This window comes from Etheostoma spectabile, unplaced genomic scaffold (assembly GCF_008692095.1).
Source record: "Etheostoma spectabile isolate EspeVRDwgs_2016 unplaced genomic scaffold, UIUC_Espe_1.0 scaffold00003904, whole genome shotgun sequence".
NCBI lineage: Eukaryota > Metazoa > Chordata > Actinopteri > Perciformes > Percidae > Etheostoma > Etheostoma spectabile.
Window position 1 is genome coordinate 14687 of NW_022603091.1, and position 17206 is coordinate 31892.

A 17206-nucleotide genomic window follows, 5' to 3' on the forward strand; every position below is an offset into this window, starting at 1 on the left:
GTGCTTGCTTAGCATGCGAGAGGTAGCGGGATCAACGCCCGCATTCTCCAGACGACTTTAGAAAATTTATAAATTTGGACTTTACGACATACTAAACTACAACTTTTTAGGAATATTTCGACATACTATACAATGACTTTTTATGACTTTGTATGAATTTTTTGACAACTAAAAATTAAAAAAAATATTTTGACATACTACAGTATGACATTTTATGTTTTTTTCGACATACTAAACAATGACTTTATGAATATTTCAACATACTATGACTTTTTACAACTTTTTAAGAATTCTTTGACATAGTATGACTTTTTATGAATTTTTGACAAAGTATACTATGACTTTTATGATTTTTTTGACATATTATACTATGACTTTTATGATTTTTTTGACATATTATACTATGACTCTTTCTGAAAAGGGGAATTAACTCAAATGGTAGAACGCTTGCTTAGCATGCGAGAGGTGGCGGGGTCAATGCCTGCTGTCATGGGGTTAGCCCATGCCTTCATGTAAATCTGGGGTAGCATGTGGTATCATGCTAAGCTAACCTTTGTATGTCCAGTAAATGGGAATGGTTAGTGTGAGCAGTAGCAATGGGTTTGTCATTTTATTTCAGTACTTGTCAAATGACTAGGAATCATGTTTGGATAAAAGCAACACATACATAATTCAGTTCAAGTTATTTATTTTAGTTTCATTCACCTGTTCTCATTGCAAGCAGGGGTTGGATTGGCAAACAGGAAGTGATAGATTCTGGAGTCATTTATAGAGGGGAAGATCTGGAATGGCCCAAGTGTCAGCAGTCCAGAGGGTGTACAGAATGTCTAGAGTTTTATTGTGAGAACTTGTTCAGCATGTAACATTTCATTTTTGATGTTATCGTTGATAGAGCGTGTAGTCATGTAGCCATAAAGGTTTGGGAATGCTGAAGTAACACAATAGGGTTTGATTGATTTCCAATTAACTTTGGTTTGTCTTGTAGGAGGGGCTTCTGCTATAAAGGAAGGAGGCTGAGGCTCCTCTCGAGAAGAACCACTTTGGCCAGTAAGAGTGCAGTTGCTAGGCCCCAACAGTCCGGCCTGATTTAGCCTTTTTTATTGTTTTGTTTGATATGGTTGGTGATAGTAATTTCAATAGTTAGTATTTAGTTTTCATGTTTTGTTTATTTTCTATTATTTTTCAATAAGTCATTCTGGCAATGCTGCAATTCCTTGTGACTGCTGAAGAAATAAATCAAGTCCACCAGGTGGAGAACTCCAGAGTCCATTTCTCCTTCTTCCGCTATGGGGCTAAACATTACACCTGCATTCTCCAGAGGACTTTAGATTCTTCTTGTTTTACAACAAGAACTATAAATCTGGACTTGTTACGACATACTACACTACGACTTTTTAGGAATATTTCGACATACTATGCTATGACTTTTTATGACTTTTTATAAATATTTCGACATACTACAGTATGACTTTTTTATGTTTTTTTCGACATACTAAACAATGACGTTTATGAATATTTTGACATACTATGACTTTTTACGACTTTATACATTTTTTTTGACATACTATGACTGTTTATGACTTTTTTATGATTTTTTTTACATAGAATCAAGTCAAGAATCAAGAACTTTATTTGCCATTTATGTTTTCACACATAGGAACTCTTGTGCGGTTATTGCTCAGAAAGTCAAGTCAAGTTTAAAAAGACACACAAAGTATTTACATTATAAATGAATAACATTGCACAAAACCATTAAAGTACAAATAAAAGTAAATAAAATTGCATTCCTAAACTTGCCAAAAATATAATTGCATGTTGCCATTTACCCCTTATAAAATATTAAAATGCACAATTATTATTAACTAAATAAAGAAGTTGCTCAGGTATATTGCACATATGTGTTATATTACACAGACCCTAAGCAGAATAGTTCATTTAGTTTTGGCCAAAAGTCTCACTGCGGCTGGAAAGAAGCTCTTGTAGAACTGTGTTCTCTTTGTAATAATGCTGTCCGCACGCTTGTGCCTGAGATTATATGTACAATTTTTGTGTACGAGCAGGGGGTGAGCTGGATGTGATGTGTCCCTAATATTCTCTCTGCTCTTTTCTGGCAGCGCTTTCTGTAGATTGTGTCCATGGAGGGGAGTTCTGTTCTAATAATCCTCTCTGCAGTCTTTACGACTCTTTGCAGAGCCTTCCTCTCGTCTCTGGGTGGTGTTTTCCGTACCAACAGTGATGCCGGTGGTGAGGATGCTCTCTATCAGTCTTTGTAGACGAGGGTGAGAGGGCGACAGTGCAGACCAGCTTTTCTAAGCAGCCTGATGAAGTACAATCTCTGCTGGGCTTTCTTTACGGTGGCAACAGTGTTCGCAGTCCAGTTCAGATCCGATGTTGCCTGTAGTCCCAGGAATTTGTTTTAAATGACAGCATCAGCATTGAGCTTCAGAGCTTCAGTGGTGTTGTCATGGTAACAAACGAACTATATAGGCCTACAGTATATAACAAGTTTTGCAAAAATAAATACAACGATGTGGTTGCAATTTTAAAGTAAATTGTAATGAACAAGAGTTTTCACACTCAATAATATAACTTTCTTTTTTTAACTCTTAGTCATTTTTTTGGGGGGGTTCTTTTTTATTTTCACAGGTTTGTGTGAGTGTGTGTGTCTATGAGTGAGTAAGAGATACAGAGAGAGAGAGAGAGAGAGAGAGAGAGAGAGAGAGAGAGAAACAAGAGAGAGAGAGGGGGGCGGGGGGTTGGAATGTGTTTGTGTGTGTATCTTAATTTGTAATATTATTTATTTATACCGCAACTGTCTTTTATTTTTTTTTATAAAACACAGCAAGAAAGTTTCAGACACTCAAAAAAACTGGTTAGATCCAGCAGGCAGTATAAAAAAAAAAAAGGCAGAGATGCAACGCGAGTCCCATTCTACCAAGCACTATGTCTGAACAAACCCTACGTTTACCAGAAATCTCCTGGTTGCTAGGTACTAGTTCAAACCGAAGTATAAAACAAACCTGAAGCTGAAGAAACCCTAATTGTTAATGGAAAAGCCCCGCGGACTGAGAAGAGAGACGTTCACTTCTCCGTGTCCTGAGCGTGTGTGAGCAGGCCCGGTGGGACACAACAACAGGAGGAATCTGTGTGTAGGGAGGGCGCTGGGACTAGCCTATCACAGAATAGTGTAGGGGAGAGGTGCTGTGACTAGCTCTTTGACTAGCCCATCACAGAATGGAGACACAGTCAGTGGAGACTTATTCAATCCGAGCACGGATATTGACTCGTATTACTCGTATTATACTTGTACTCGGCAAAAGTGCTTTATCTGTACCGGATACTCGTTTCAGCCGAGTATTCGGCTCATCCCTACCCAACAAGTAGCACTTACTGAATTCAACAGTCAAGTCAATACTAAAGTTAGGGTAATAGTAATAACATTTTAGCATTGTTCAACCAGTAACCATAAGAATATCCTTTTAAAACTTTGTTCTTGGAGGAAATCCTGGACTTCAGAGGTCAGCAAAACTACCCCAACAAGTAGCACTTACTGCATACATAACTCAAGTCAGTGCTTGTGTTTGGGTAGTTTTGCTATCAGATGATTTCATTTTACTAGTGTTGGGAAGAATTGTGAAATAGACTGTTTCTGCATTTGTTCAGTGATATGTTTGATGATGAACTCACAACCAAGACAACCCCAAAGAGAAGCACTTATGAACCCATTAATCATCAGTGTCTCCATTTGAGGTGATCTGAATGTGATTACAATGAAATCCATCTTCAGTTAGTCTGTAGCATTGTCATGTTCAAGTGCCCCAACAAGTAGCACTTATTGAATTCAACAGTGCTAAAGTTAGGGTAATAGGAATGACTTAGAAAACATTTCAGCATTGTTCAATCAGTTATCAAGGAGAATATCCCTTTTAAACATTTCTTTATGGAGGAAATCCTGGACTTTAGAGGTCAGCAAAACTACCCCAACAAGTAGCACTTATTGCATACATAACTCAAGTCAGTGCTTGTGTTTGGGTAGTTCTGGTGCCAGATGAATGCATGTTGCGAGTGTTGGGAAGTATTGTGAAATAGCCTGTCTCTGCATTTGTTCAGATATATGACAGATGATGAACTCACTACCAAGACAACCCCAAAGAGAAGCACTTATGAGCCCATTCATCAATGGTGTCTCCATTTGAGATGATCTGAATGTGATTACAATGACATCCATCTTCATTTAATGTCTGTAGCATTGTCATGTTCAACTGCCCCAACAAGTAGAACTTACTGAATTCAACAGTTAAGTCAATGCTAAAGTTAGAGTAATAGGAATGACTTACCAAAACAAGCATTTATCCAGAGACACAATCTAGAATGAATTATAACACATTTTAGCATTGTCCAACTAGTAATACAACGTAAAATAGCTGTTACTGTTAAGTCTTTAGATAAAATACTGGGAATGAGTTGTCAGAAAAACAACCCCATAGATTAGCACTAACTAAATCATCCAATGCCAAAACTCGAGTTAGACCAAAGTCAAAGTCTTACAGTAAGCAACCTTTGTTGCTCATGATCTTCTCCATAGTCCCGATGTTTCTTCTGGCATCTTCTGTGTAGTGATATAGAAGCAGTGCAAGTGGTTCCTTACACAGATTTGCCATCTTAAATACTGAATGCAGTCATTTCCACTCAACTCCACCTTCTTTTGATCAAGTTTCAGTGGTCTTGTCTATTGTAAGTAATGAATGGCTTCATGAATAGACAACCATCATCCCAATGTATGCCATTACCAGTCTATGAGTGGTCCAATAACTTTCTTTGGGGCAACTCCTTTTTCCTCCAGATAGAGCTCATTCAGCAATAGAAAGTACCACTTAGTGCTGAATATCTATTCCAAAACCCCATTCTTTATTTATTTAGGTAGCGGTGGGACAACTGGTGAAATGTACTTGTTCTGCATGTGTTAGTGTCTGGTGATGAACTCACTACCAAGACAACCCCAAAGAGAAGCACTTATGAACCCATTAATCATCAGTGTCTCCATTTGAGATGATCTGAAAGTGATGACAATGACATCCATCTTCATTTACACTCTGTAGCATTGTCATGTTCAACTGCCCCAACAAGTAGCACTTACTGAATTCAACAGTCAAGTCAATACTAAAGTTAGGGTAATAGTAATAACATTTTAGCATTGTTCAACCAGTAACCAGGAAGAATATCCTTTTACAACTTTCTTCTTGGAGGAAATCCTGGACTTCAGAGGTCAGCAAAACTACCCCAACAAGTAGCACTTACTGCATACATAACTCAAGTCAGTGCTTGTGTTTGGGTAGTTCTGGTGCCAGATGAATGCATTTTACTAGTGTTGGGAAGAATTGTGAAATAGCCTGTCTCTGCATTTGTTCAGAGATATGTCTGATGATGAACTCACAACCAAGACAACCCCAAAGAGAAGCACTTATGAACACAATAATCATCAGTGTCTCCATTTGAGGTGATCTGAATGTGATCACAATGACATCCATCTAAAGTTAGTTTTTAGCATTGTCATATTCAACTGCCCCAACAAGTAGCACTTACTGAATTCAACAGTCAAGTCAATACTAAAGTTAGGGTATAGTAATAACATTTAGCATTGTTCAACCAGTAACCAGGAAGAATATCCTTTTACAACTTTCTTCTTGGAGGCAATCCTAGAATTCATAGGTCAGCAAAACTACCCCAACAAGTAGCACTTATTGCATACATGACTCAAGTCAGTGCTTGTGTTTGGGTAGTTTGGCTGTCAGATGATTTCATTTTACTAGAGTTGGGAAGAATTGTGAAATAGACTGTCTCTGCATTTTTTCAGTGATATGTCTGATGATGAACTCACAACCAAGACAACCCCAAAGAGAAGCACTTATGAAAGCAATAATCATCAGTGTCTCCATTTGAGATGATCTGAATGTAATTACAATGACATCCATCTTCAGTTAGTCTGTAGCATTGTCATGTTCAACTACCCCAACAAGTAGCACTTACTGAATTAAACAGTCAAGTCAATGCTAAAGTTAGAGTAATAGGAATGACTTAGAAAAAATGTCAGCATTGTTTAACCAGTAACCAGGGAGAATATCCCTTTTAAACATTTCTTTATGGAGGAAATCCTGGACTTTAGAGGTCAGCAAAACTACCCCAACAAGTAGCACTTACTGCATACATAACTCAAGTCAGTGCTTGGGTTTGGGTAGTTCTGGTGCCAGATGAATGCATTTTACTAGTGTTGGGAAGAATTGTGAATTGGCCTGTCTCTGCATTTGTTCAGAGATATGTCTGATGATAAACTCACTACAAAGACAACCCCAAAGAGAAGCACTTATGAACACAATAATCATCAGCGTCTCCATTTGAGGTGATTTGAATGTGATTACAATGACATCCATCTTCATTTACAGTCTGTAGCATTGTCATGTTCAACTTCCCCAACAAGTAGCACTTACTGAATTCAACAGTCAAGTCAATGCTAAAGTTAGGGTAATAGGAATGACTTAGAAAACATTTCAGCATTGTTCAACCAGTAACCAAGGAGAATATCCCTTTTAAACATTTCTTTATGGAGGAAATCCTGGACTTTAGAGGTCAGCAAAACTACCCCAACAAGTAGCACTTACTGCATACACAACTCAAGTCAGTGCTTGGGTTTGGGTAGTTCTGGTGCCAGATGAATGCATTTTACTAGTGTTGGGAAGAATTGTGAAATAGCCTGTCTGCATTTGTTCAGAGATATGTCTGATGATGAACTCACTACCAAGACAACCCCAAAGAGAAGCACTTATGAACACAATAATCATCAGTGTCTCCATTTGAGGTGATCTGAATGTGATTACAATGACATCCATCTAAAATTAGTATTTAGCATTGTCATGTTCAACTGCCCCAACAAGTAGCACTTACTGAATTCAACAGTCAAGTCAATGCTAAAGGTAGAGTAATAAGAATGACTTACCAAAACAATCATTTACCCAGAGACACAATCTAGAATGAATTATATCACATTTTAGCATTGTCCAACTAGTAATACAACGTAAATAGCTGTTACTGTTAAGTCTTTCGATAAAATACTGGGAATAAGTTGTCAGAAAAACAACCCCATAGATTAGCACTAAGTAAAATCAATCCATGCCAATGCTTGAGTTAGACCAACGTCAAAGTCTTACAGTAAGCAACCTTCTTTGCCCATGATCTTCTCCATAGTCCCAATGTTTCTTCTGGCATCTTCTGTGTTGTGGAAGTGGTTCCTTACACAGATGTGCCATCTAAATACTGAATGCAGCCATTTTCACTCAACCACACCTTCTTTTGATCAAGTTTCAGTGGTCTTGTCTATTGTAAGTAAGGAATGGCTTCATGAATAGACAACCATCATCCCAACGTATGCCATTAACAGTCTATGAGTGGTCAATTAGAGTCCAATAACTTTCTTTGGGGCAACTCCTTTTTCCTCCAGATAGAGCTCATTCAGCATTAGAAAGTACCAGTTAGTGCTGAATATCTATTCCAAAACCCCATTCTTTTATTTATTTAGCTAGCGGTGGGACAACTGGTGAAATGTACTTGTTCTGCATGTGTTAGTGTCTGATGATGAACTCACTACCAAGACAACCCCAAAGAGAAGCACTTATGAACCCATTAATCATCAGTGTCTCCATTTGAGATGATCTGAATATGATTACAATGACATCCATCTTCATTTACAGTCTGTAGCATTGTCATGTTCAACTGCCCCAACAAGTAGCACTTACTGAATTCAACAGTCAAGTCAATACTAAAGTTGGGTAATAGTAATAACATTTTAGCATTGTTCAACCAGTAACCAGGAAAAATATCCTTTTACAACTTTCTTCTTGGAGGAAATCCTGGACTTCAGAGGTCAGCAAAACTACCCCAACAAGTAGCACTTACTGCATACATAACTCAAGTCAGTGCTTGTGTTTGGGTAGTTCTGGTGCCAGATGAATGCATTTTACTAGTGTTGGGAAGAATTGTGAAATAGCCTGTCTCTGCATTTGTTCAGAGATATGTCTGATGATGAACTCACAACCAAGACAACCCCAAAGAGAAGCACTTATGAACACAATAATCATCAGTGTCTCCATTTGAGGTGATCTGAATGTGATTACAATGACATCCATCTAAAGTTAGTATTTAGCATTGTCATATTCAACTGCCCCAACAAGTAGCACTTACTGAATTCAACAGTCAAGTCAATACTAAAGTTAGGGTAATAGTAATAACATTTTAACATTGTTCAACCATTAACCAGGAAGAATATCCTTTTAAACATTTCTTCATGGAGGAAATCCTGGACTTCAGAGGTCAGCAAAACTACCCCAACAAGTAGCACTTACTGCATACATGACTCAAGTCAGTGCTTGTGTTTGGGTAGTTTTTCTGTCAGATGATTTCATTTTACTAGTGTTGGGAAGAATTGTGAAATAGACTGTCTCTGCATTTTTTCAGTGATATGTCTGATGATGAACTCACAACCAAGACAACCCCAAAGAGAAGCACTTATGAACAAAATAATCATCAGTGTCTCCATTTGAGGTGATCTGAATGTAATTACAATGACATCCATCTTCAGTTAGTCTGTAGCATTGTCATGTTCAACTACCCCAACAAGTAGCACTTACTGAATTAAACAGTCAAGTCAATGCTAAAGTTAGAGTAATAGGAATGACTTAGAAAACATTTCAGCACTGTTCAACCAGTAACCAAGGAGAATATTCCTTTTAAACATTTCTTTGTGGAGGAAATCCTGGACTTTAGAGGTCAGCAAAACTACCCCAACAAGTAGCACTTACTGCATACACAACTCAAGTCAATGCTTGGGTTTGGGTAGTTCTGGTGCCAGATGAATGCATTTTACTAGTGTTGGGAAGAATTGTGAAATAGCCTGTCTCTGCATTTGTTCAGAGATATGTCTGATGATGAACTCACTACCAAGACAACCCCAAAGAGAAGCACTTATGAACACAATAATCATCAGTGTCTCCATTTGAGGTGATCTGAATGTGATTACAATGACATCCATCTAATATTAGTATTTAGCATTGTCATGTTCAACTGCCCCAACAAGTAGCACTTACTGAATTCAACAGTCAAGTCAATGCTAAAGTTAAAGTAATAAGAATGACTTACCAAAACAATCATTTACCCAGAGACATAATCTAAAATGAATTATATCACATTTTAGCATTGTCCAACTAGTAATACAACGTAAAATAGCTGTTACTGTTAAGTCTTTCGATAAAATACTGGGAATCAGTTGTCAGAAAAACAACCCCATAGATTAGCACTAACTAAAATCAATCCAATGCCAATGCTTGAGTTAGACCAACGTCAAAGTCTTACAGTAAGCAACTTTCTTTTCCCATGATCTTCTCCATAGTCCCAATGTTTCTTCTGGCATCTTCTGTGTTGTGGAAGTGGTTCCTTACACAGATGTGCCATCTTAAATACTGAATGCAGCCATTTTCACTCAACCACACCTTCTTTTTGATCAAGTTTCAGTGGTCTTGTCTATTGTAAGTAAGGAATGGCTTCATGAATAGACAACCATCATCCCAACGTATGCCATTAACAGTCTATGAGTGGTCAATTAGAGTCCAATAACTTTCTTTGGGGCAACTCCTTTTTCCTCCAGATAGAGCTCATTCAGCATTAGAAAGTACCAGTTAGTGCTGAATATCTATTCCAAAACCCCCATTCTTTTATTTATTTAGCTAGCGGTGGGACAACTGGTGAAATGTACTTGTTCTGCATGTGTTAGTGTCTGATGATGAACTCACTACCAAGACAACCCAAAGAGAAGCACTTATGAACCCATTAATCATCAGTGTCTCCATTTGAGATGATCTGAATGTGATTACAATGACATCCATCTTCATTTACAGTCTGTAGCATTGTCATGTTCAACTGCCCCAACAAGTAGCACTTACTGAATTCAACAGTCAAGTCAATACTAAAGTTAGGGTAATAGTAATAACATTTTAACATTGTTCAACCATTAACCAGGAAGAATATCCTTTTAAACATTTCTTCATGGAGGAAATCCTGGACTTCAGAGGTCAGCAAAACTACCCCAACAAGTAGCACTTATTGCATACATGACTCAAGTCAGTGCTTGTGTTTGGGTAGTTTTTCTGTCAGATGATTTCATTTTACTAGTGTTGGGAAGAATTGTGAAATAGACTGTCTCTGCATTTTTTCAGTGATATGTCTGATGATGAACTCACAACCAAGACAACCCCAAAGAGAAGCACTTATGAACACAATAATCATCAGTGTCTCCATTTGAGGTGATCTGAATGTAATTACAATGACATCCATCTTCAGTTAGTCTGTAGCATTGTCATGTTCAACTACCCCAACAAGTAGCACTTACTGAATTAAACAGTCAAGTCAATGCTAAAGTTAGAGTAATAGGAATGACTTAGAAAAAATGTCAGCATTGTTTAACCAGTAACCAGGGAGAATATCCCTTTTAAACATTTATTTATGGAGGAAATCCTGGACTTTAGAGGTCAGCAAAACTACCCCAACAAGTAGCACTTACTGCATACACAACTCAAGTCAGTGCTTGTGTTTGCGTAGTTCTGGTGCCAGATAAATGCATGTTACGAGCGTTGGGAAGAATTGTGAAATAGCCTGTCTTTGCATTTTTTAAGAGATATGTCTGATGATGAGCTCACTACAAAGACAACCCCAAAGAGAAGCACTTATGAACACAACAATCATCAGTGTCTCCATTTGAGGTGATCTGAATGTGATTACAATGACATCCATCTTCATTTACAGTCTGTAGCATTGTCATGTTCAACTGCCCCAACAAGTAGCACTTACTGAATTCAACAGTCAAGTCAATGCTAAAGTTAGGGTAATAGGAATGACTTAGAAAACATTTCAGCATTGTTCAACCAGTAACCAAGGAGAATATCCCTTTTAAACATTTATTTATGGGGGAAATCCTGGACTTCAGAGGTCAGCAAAACTACCCCAACAAGTAGCACTTACTGCATACATAACTCAAGTCAGTGCTTGTGTTTGGGTAGTTCCGCTGCCAGATAAATGCATGTTACTAGTGTTGGGAAGAATTGTGAAATAGCCTGCATTTGTTCAGAGATATGTCTGATAATAAACTCACTACCAAGACAACCCCAAAGAGAAGCACTTATGAACACATTAATCATCAGTGTCTCCATTTGAGGTGATCTGAATGTGATTACAATGACATCCATCTTCAGTTAGTCTGTAGCATTGTCATGTTCAACTACCCCAACATGTAGCACTTACTGAATTCAACAGTCAAGTCAATGCTAAAGTTAGAGTAATAAGAATGACTTACCAAAACAATCATTTACCCAGAGACACAATCTAGAATGAATTATAACAGATTTAAGCATTGTCCAACTAGTAATACAACGTAAAATAGCTGTTACTGTTAAGTCTTTAGATAAAATACTGGGAATCAGTTCTTAGAAAAACAACCCCATAGATTAGCACTAACTAAAATCAATCCAATGCCAATGCTTGAGTTAGACCAATGTCAAAGTCTTACAGTAAGCAACCTTCTTTGCCCATGATCTTCTCCATAGTCCCGATGTTTCTTCTGGCATCTTCTGTGCTGTGGAAGTGGTTCCTTACACAGATGTGGCATCTTAAATACTGAATGCAGCCATTTCCACTCAACCCCACCTTCTTTTTGATCAAGTTTCAGTGGTCTTGTCTATTGTAAGTAATAAATGGCTTCATGAATAGACAACCATCATCCCAATGTATGCCATTAACAGTCTATGAGTGGTCAATTACAGTCCAATAACTTTCTTTGGGGCAACTCCTTTTTCCTCCAGATAGAGCTCATTCAGCATTAGAAAGTACCAGTTAGTGCTGAATATCTATTCCAAAACCCCCATTCTTTTATTTATTTAGCTAGCGGTGGACAACAGCTGAAATGTACTTGCTCTGCATTTGTTAGTGTCTGATGATGAACTCACTACCAAGACAACCCCAAAGAGAAGCATTTATGAACCAAATAATCATCAGTGTCTCCATTTGAGATGATCTGAATGTGATTACAATGACATCCATCTTCATTTACAGTCTGTAGCATTGTCATGTTCAACTGCCCCAACAAGTAGCACTTACTGAATTCAACAGTCAAGTCAATACTAAAGTTAGGGTAATAGTAATAACATTTTAGCATTGTTCAACCAGTAACCAAGGAGAATATCCCTTTTAAACATTTCTTTATGGAGGAAATCCTGGACTTTAGAGGTCAGCAAAACTACCCCAACAAGTAGCACTTACTGCATACATAACTCAAGTCAGTGCTTGTGTTTGGGTAGTTCTGGTGCCAGATGAATGCATTTTACTAGTGTTGGGAAGAATTGTGAAATAGCCTGTCCCTGCATTTGTTCAGAGATATGTCTGATGATGAACTCACTACCAAGACAACCCCAAAGAGTAGCACTTATGAACACAATAATCATTAGTGTCTCCATTTGAGGTGATCTGAATGTGATTGCAATGACATCCATCTTCAATTAGTATTTAGCATTGTCATGTTCAACTGCCCCAACAAGTAGCACTTACTGAATTCAATAGTCAAGTCAATGCTAAAGGTAGAGTAATAAGAATGACTTACCAAACAATCATTTACCCAGAGACACAATCTAGAATGAATTATAACAGATTTTAGCATTGTCCAACTAGTAATACAACGTAAAATAGCTGTTACTGTTAAGTCTTTAGATAAAATACTGGGATTCAGTTTTCAGAAAAACGTCCCCATAGATTAGCACTAACTAAAATCAATCCAATGCCAATGCTTGAGCTAGACCAATGTCAAAGTCTTACAGTAAGCAACCTTCTTTGCCCATGATCTTCTCCATAGTCCCGTATTTCTTCTGGCATCTTCTGTGTTGTGGAAGTGGTTCCTTACACAGATGTGCCATCTTAAATACTGAATGCAGCCATTTTCACTCAACCACACCTTCTTTTTGATCAAGTTTCAGTGGTCTTGTCTATTGTAAGTAAGGAATGGCTTCATGAATTGACAACCATCATCCCAATGTATGCCATTAACAGTCTATGAGTGGTCAATTAGAGTCCAATAACTTTCTTTGGGGCAACTCCTTTTTCCACCAGATAGAGTTCATTCAGCATTAGAAAGTACCAGTTAGTGCTAAGTATCTATTCCAAAACCCCCATTGTTTTATTTATTTACCTAGCGGTGGGACAACTGGTGAAATGTACTTGCTCTGCATGTGTTAGTGTCTGATGATGAACTCACTACCAAGACAACCCCAAAGAGAAGCACTTATGACCTAAATAATCATCCGTGTCTCCATTTGAGATGATCTGAAAGTGATTACAATGACATCCATCTTCAGTTAGTCTGTAGCATTGTCATGTTCAACTGCCCCAACAATAGGGATGAGGGAGTACAGCATTATCTGTATCTGTTTACCACATGAATTATCTGTATCCGTATCCGTACTTGGACTGGGCGGGGCCTAACCCGGAAGTGGTCAGATTCAACCCGGAAGTAGGCCGGGTTGTCTTGAAATGGGCGGGGCTTTAACCGGTTTGTTATTTTAAGCATGCAATTGATATGGGTTGATCAGAAATTGTTATATTTTTTGCTGATTTGAAAACTATTTCCGTGACAGCATCAGCATTGAGCTTCAGACCAATGGTGTTGTCATGGTAACAAACGAACTATATAGGCCCACAGTATATAACAAGTTTTGCAACAATAAATACAACAATGTGGTTGCAATTATAAAGTAAATTGTAATGAACAAGAGTTTTCATACTCAATAATATAACTTTCTTTTTTTAACTCTTAATCATTTTTTTGGGGGGGGTTCTTTTTCATTTTCACAGGTTTGTGTGAGTGTGTGTCTATGAGTGAGTAAGAGATACAGAGAGAGAGAGAGAGAGAGAGAGAGAGAGAGAGAGAGAGGGGGGCGGGGGGTTTGAATGTGTTTGTGTGTGTATCTTAATTTATAATATTATTCATTTATACCGCAACTGCCTTTTATTTTTTTTATAAAACACAGCAAGAAAGTTTCAGACACTCAAAAAAACTGGTTAGAGCCAGCAGGCAGTTTAAAAAAAAAAAAAAAAAAAAAACTCCGACGGCAGAGATGCATTCTACCAAGCACTATGTCTGAACAAACCCTACGTTTACCAGAAATCTCCTGGTTGCTAGGTACTAGTTTGAACCGAAGTATAAAACAAACCTGAAGCTGAAGAAACCCTAAATGTTAACAGAAAAGCGCGCGGACCTGAGAAGAGAGACGTTCACTTCTCTGTGTCCTGAGCGTGTGTGAGCAGAGCCGGTGGGACACAACAACAGGAGGAATCTTTGTGTGTAGGGTGGGACGCTGGGACTAGCCTATCACAGAATAGTGTAGGGAGGGACGCTGGGACTAGCCTATCACAGAATAGTGTAGGGGAGGGCGCTGGGACTAGCCTATCACAGAATAGTGTAGGGGAGAGGCGCTGTGACTAGCAGTTTGACTAGCCTATCACAGAATGGAGACACAGTCAGTGGAGACTTATTCAATCCGAGCACGGATATTGACTCGTATTACTCGTATTATACTTCTACTCGGCAAAAGTGCTTTATCCGTACCGGATACTCGTTTCAGCCGAGTATTCGGCTCATCCCTAATATACACATCAACTTTCTTTAAGATTTATGGATATACACATCAAATTACTTTTAGATTTATGCATATACACATCACCCTTCTTTTTGATTTATGCATATACACATCAACTTTCTTTTCATTATATAATCCCCATTCCTTCTATCATCATCAAAATTCATCTCATTCAGCCTCTCCGGGAACCATCACCATATCTTGGTGGAGAAGTTTGTGTGTCCCTATGAACCTGAGGGCTGTGTTGTCTGGAGCTTTGTGCTCCTGGTAGGGTCTCCCATGGCAAAGTGGTCTCAGGGGAGGGGCCAGACAAAGAATGGTTCAAAAACCTATTGGTCCGGTGGAAGCCCGGGGACCCCGTCTGGAGCCAGGCCTAGACGGCGGGCTCGTAAGCGAGCGCCTGGTGGCCGGGTTTGCCACGGAGCCCGGCCGGGCACAGTCCGAAAAAGCTACGTGGCACCTCTCCCTCCAGCCCATGGGCCCACCACCTGTGGGAGGAACCAATGGGGTCGGATGCGTTGCCGTAAGGGTGGCAGCGAAGGTCAGGGGCTTCGAAAGACCAGACCCGGGCGGCAGAGGCTGGCTCTGGGGACGTGGAATGTCACCTCTCTGTGGGGGAAGGAGCCGGAACTTGTGCGGGAGGTTGAGCGCTACCAGTTAGATCTGGTGGGGCTCACCTCTACGCACAGTCTCGGTTCTGGAACCGTACTCCTGGATAGGGGTTGGACTCTGTCCTACTCCGGAGTTGCCCATGGTGTGAGGCGCCGGGCGGGTGTGGGGATACTCACAAGCCCCCGGCTGAGCGCCGCTACGTTGGAGTTTACCCCGGTGGACGAGAGGGTCGCCTCCCTACACCTTCGGGTGATGGGGGGGAAAACTCTGACTGTTGTTTGTGCATTCCTGCATGCATGCCTTCTTGGAGACCTTGAATGGGGTCCTGTATGGGGCTCCAGTAGGGGACTCCATAGTTCTGCTGGGGGACTTCAACGCACACGTGGGTGATGATGGAGATACTTGGAGAGGCGTGATTGGGAGAAACGGCCTCCCTGATCTAAATTAGAGTGGTTGTCTGTTGTTGGACTTCTGTGCTAGTCATGGACTTTCTTAGGTGCCTCAAGGGGCGGTAACCCACGAACACCCTGGTGGACACCGGTGGTCAGGGAAGCCGTCCGACTGAAGAAGGAGTCTTTCCGGGATATGCTAACCCGGAGGACTCCGGAGGCAGTTGCAAGGTAACTTTCTTTTAGATCAATGCAAATACAAATCAACTTTCTTTTTAATTATTGCATGTACACAACTTCCTTTTAGATTAATGCATATACACATCAACTGCAACTAGACCTCTGCAAACATGCCTAAGATTCACCCTGAGACTAAAGTTTGGATTATCAAGAGGCTGAAGACCAGATCCACTGCTGATGTGGCAGACACCTTCAATGTGTCTCAGCGTCAAGTACAGAGGATTAAAAAAAACATTTGAAGACACTGGAGATGTTTTTGACAAGCCCAGGTCAGGCAGACCCCGCAAGACAACTGCTCGAGAGGACCGTTTGTTGGCTCGAAAATCCAAGGCCAGCCCGTTTTCCACTGCAGCAGAGCTCCACAAGACCTGGTCCCCGGAAGTCCCTGTGTCAACCAGAACAGTTTGTTGGATTCTGTCTCGAAATGGCCTCCTTGGTCGAATCAGTGCCCAGAAGCCAGCACTAAACAAAAGACAATTGAAAAACCGTGTGCTATTTGCCAAGGCCCACAGCCTGCTAAAAGGATGGACGCTGGAGAAGTGGAAGAAAGTGGATTTTTCAGATGAATCTTCTGTTGAATTACACCACAGTTGTCGCAAATATTGCAGGAGACCTACTGGAGCCCGCATGGATCCAAGACTCACCCAGAAAACAGTGAAGTTTGCTGGCGGAAAAATCATGGTCTGGGGTTACATCCAGTATGGGGGTGTGCGAGAGATCTGCAGGGTGAAAGGCAACATCAATAGTCTCAAATACCAAGAAATCTTAGCTACCTCTTATATTCCCAACCATAAAAGAGGCCAAATTCTCCAGCAGGATGGTGCTCCATCGCATACTTCCATCTCCACTTCAAAGTTCCTCAAGGCGAAGAAGATCAAGATATGATCCATCCAGATCATCTCTCACCAGTCATGAACATCATGGAGCATATGTGGGGTAGGATGAAAGAGGAAGCATGGAAGACCAAACCAAAGAATATTGATGAACTTTGGGAGGCATGCAAGACTGCTTTCCTAGCTATTCCTGATGACTTCATCAATACATTGTATGAATCCTTGCCAAACCGCATGGATGCAGTCCTTCAAGCTCATGGAAGTCATACAAGATATTAAATTTGAATCTCACAGCACCACTATTTAATTTGCTGACATATTTTAGTATTTGCAGTAAATTTGTTCAATTTCTGTATAGGCGACAAAACTTTTGTCTTGCCAAAATTTGACCTTTCTGTCTTGTTTAAATAAT